General features: G+C 44.7%; 1 long non-coding RNA gene across 1 annotated transcript in view; it reads right to left on the reverse strand.

The window, feature by feature from the left end:
- Positions 1–430: 430 nt before the first annotated feature.
- LOC144894063 (uncharacterized) overlaps positions 431–4,139 on the reverse strand; it is a 3,902-nt gene continuing 193 nt past the window's right edge. Inside the window, exon 2 of the long non-coding RNA XR_013624760.1 lies at positions 431–569. This is a non-coding gene — a long non-coding RNA (uncharacterized LOC144894063). The remainder of the gene's footprint in view (positions 570–4,139) is intronic.

The following is a 4,139-nucleotide window of genomic DNA, read 5'->3' on the forward strand; positions in this document are numbered from 1 at the left end:
ATATTTACTTTCACCAATTTCCGAAAATACCTTCCTTTTAATCATCTTTCCTACATCTAATAATACATGATTTACCAACCATTTCCCCCCCATTTGGTCAATGGAAATAATCGGTATTCTCCCCTTCAAAATTTCACTGTTATCCTATCAATACCTGGACATTTTTTCCCTTCCTTCCTAGATACGCGAATTTCACACCAGTATAAACCCACTGGAAAAATTATCTGAAAAATAACGAAATCGTCTCCAAGTTCTCTAGCTAATCTCCATCCGCAATCGCCAACTTTACCCTCCTATGCATTTTGCCTTAGGTTTTAGAACCTAGAGTCTACTAAAACAACAACAATTAGCCTCCCAAAGCCATTTCCCTGCAAGAGCGGGGGTTAGCCTTGCGGTCCACATGACAATCTTCTTCATTTTGCTCTATCACCTCCCTTTGAGCAATAATTCAATTGATGTGATTCCCACATACCTGGTGGAGTTCTGTTCACCTGGTCTGCAGAGCCGTGATCCAATCTTCACCAGCCCCCAATCACCTCCTCGATTGGGGTCATTCTGCATGTAGCAATCTAACACAACGTTTTTAAACTTTACATTCATTGGTCCCCCCAGTGCAAGCTAACCCCTTGTATCACCTTCTTATCACAAAAACAACAGTCCATAACTAACCACTTTCCTTTATTTCCTGTCTTTTCCATTAACTTTTTACAACCTTTTCCTCTACTTCCTCAACAATTCCTAACAAAGTCACCTGTCATTGACAAATAATCCATCTGAGTCGACTTTCCAATCCAATCATCTTTGCACTTTCCACGACCTTCTTCACACTTCCTCCCAAACCTTTCCTTCAGACACAACCCACATGAGTTATGAATACAATTTCCCCTTTCAGGCGCATGTCTAGCCACTCACAAAGTGTCCACAAGACAATGTCACCATATTTCACACCTCAGCTCTCGAGACCACCCAGGGGTCCCTTGAGAGATGCATCCTAATGTTAATCAGCTCTCGAGAGCTCAATTTTGAACAGGGGTAAACCCAGCAATACTCAATTCTGCCAAGCAAGAGGCCAGAGCAGTATCACCCCTCTTCCCTCTGCCCACCATAACTGGCAGACAGACAATGGCGAGCCACAAGCCCCAACCCTACAAGGCTCCAGCTCCCATCCAAAGGACACAAACTCCCTCAGACTGGCATAATCTCTTTGCTAGCTTATGTACGAACCAAGTTTGCAAACAAATAGTTTTCCAAATAAAACTCAGTTGTCACCCTATTGCACCATATTGGCAGAATTCACTTCAGCTCTCTACCACTCTTGTGTCGAGTGGTGCCCCAAAATGACATTGCACGAACCCTTTCAATACCTGTCTAAACCTACTGCCATTTAACGACGCTTCCCAGATGACGGTTCCCCATACACTATTCTGGCACAAAATTGTTGCATCCCACAGATGCCACGATTATTTGAACAAACTCATTTTCCTAATCCACCTGTTCAATTCTCATTTCAATTTAAAGTTAATCCAATGTCCTCTAATACCTCTCTTAGCATCCCATGCACCTGTTGCAGACACCTGTTTTAGCCTCTGGCCCAATAGCTGCCCAATAAACAAATAATAAAAAGAAAATAACCTGATCTATTTATTGAAATAGACCTAATTCTCATGTTGGTCAATTTTTTCACCCACTGTGACTCTCGCGTCAATCCTGCCATTTCCAATCACATTTCCAGCGAGGATGACGTCACTATTTCACACCTTTCCTCCCTTGAACAGCGGGAGTCCTCCAAGAGATGCATTCCGATGTAAATCACTTCAAAGTACCCGAATAGCCCTACGGACTGCATCACTGAAATAAATCCTGGCTTCAAATCAACTTTCTCAAACTTAACTATGATAAATCTGAAATAATCGCATCATCTTCCTTCGAACTCAGAGCACACCGGCACAGTATGCATCAAACATTGGATTCATATTTCCACAGACCTCCACCACTCTGTTAAATCCTAAACATGCCCAATGGGCAATCCCCTCTGCTCAGGGCTGCAAAATGCTGGATTCTAACCTTCCCAAACACAGCTCTTGTCCGCCAGGCTGCAAATTCAAAGCATTTTCAGTCCCCCTTTTTTCCCATACACTAGCCAGTGTAAGCCAGCCAAACATAAACAAAGAGGTTCCAGCGAGCTGTGACCTCCATAACTCTAAACAACTCCACTGGCACCTTTTAAAACAAACTTTCCCAGTCACTTACTAAAATAAAGTGCAGCTCTTGTCCGTAGATATACGTTAACCAAGATTACATGAGACTTAACAACAATAGTACTGCCCCGTGGAGCAAGGCATCAGAGACAACTCCCCTCCACCTTGACTTACCCCAGGTAGAATTTGGCTACCTACAGAGAAAGTACCTGCACAACACATTTACAAACCAATTCGTCCCCTCGTATTAGGGGACATCACAAATGTTCCACCACAATTCACAGCAGGTGACCACCCACCTGCCTTCTGTCGAAGTCCAGTTCTATTTTCTGAGTTTCCATTCACAGACAGACAGACAGACGAACCCCCAACGTACTAACAGGATGGTCTCACAGAGGCCATTCCATTCAAATCTGTAGGCTGCCACGATTCTTCCCGCCAGGACACACCATCATAGTCACCATAGTCACACGACATGTCAGCAGACACAGTGAATGACATTCGACACCATAACTGACACCGCAGACACTGCTCCTCCTTGATCCATATTTGCAGACGCAGTCAGACACACCCAGTCGGACAGACAGACTGGCTCCACATTACAACTGCAAACATCCGAAATGACAACAGCTAACACCAAATATTTATTGTCCCCCTTTCAGGGAAGTCAAATCAACCACCATTAAAGCACAAAACAGAAAACGACCATATACTCAGAGTATACACCATATACTCAGAGTGAGACCCGAAAATCAAGCAGACAGACCGACAATCGAACCTGTCTTTCGACACTGCCGAACGACAAGTCTGCAGACACTGAGGGAGTGACATTCGACCCCCAGTAGACACACACCGCTTTGGTCCGCACCTGCAACTCCATGGCACACCCGCAACTCCCTCAAAATCAGTGTTCAAAGACATGACTCCATGGACAGCCAGAAAGCCAGACAAATACGGACACACACACACAGAGATAGACACAGGTGGGTTATCGCCTGCATTCTGTTCAAATTCCATGTTCCTGTCCATAAGTTGGCCCATCAAGTGTAACCCCTTTCACGAAACCTTTTCTGAGGGTCAAATGTAACAGACAGACAGACCGGCAAATAGGCAGGGGCAAACCCCGAGGCCCCAGACACCATCACCACACACATACCCCGCATCACATAGGAGTATCAACATTTGTCATAGGAGTATCAACTTAAAATATCCACCCGCTCTGATCCTCCAGAGCTGAGGAAACCAGCCAACCTGAGCCCGACAGCAAATGCCATATGTCTTCGTCTCAAATCGAGGGCAAAATTTCACAATGGCAAACAATTAATATATTGTCCACATTCATCTTGGTCACCCCAACCCATCCTGGCTCTCCCAAGAGCTCCGTGTCCGGACAGACAGACAGATAAACAGACCGGGTGAAATCATAACCATCCATCCTTCCGATTGGACTCACGCCAGCATCACATGTCATTCTTGCCTTCATTCAACGCATTCTGCCATCCCAAGTCGGCCAAATACAAGCCCCGGCCATGCCGTTGAATAAACACCTAGTCGGTTGACAGCCTATCATTTTTGACTTTTACTCCCATTCTCCCTTGCTACATCTGGAGAGCCATTAATGTGGGGATGTAATTGAACACTTGTTTTAAAGCCCTGTCTACACATGCTCTCCATAACATACTCATTATTCCCTGCCAATTTTCCCCAGCAGACTGAGTCCCACATGGCATCTCAAAATCTAAACTGATACCTCTTATTTCTTCCTAAATGTACTCATCCGGATTGCCCAACGCCCGCAGGCAATTTGGGGAACCCCTTGTCAATCAATGACACACATCAATGACACACACACAATAAACACAAATACACGCTGCAATGACAGATCATTCATTCCCTTATACACACATACCATGTGACTGACCCTTTATTCTCCATACAATA

This window comes from Myxine glutinosa, chromosome 10, assembly GCF_964187855.1.
Source record: "Myxine glutinosa chromosome 10, kmMyxGlut1.1, whole genome shotgun sequence".
Taxonomy (NCBI): Eukaryota; Metazoa; Chordata; class Myxini; order Myxiniformes; family Myxinidae; genus Myxine; species Myxine glutinosa.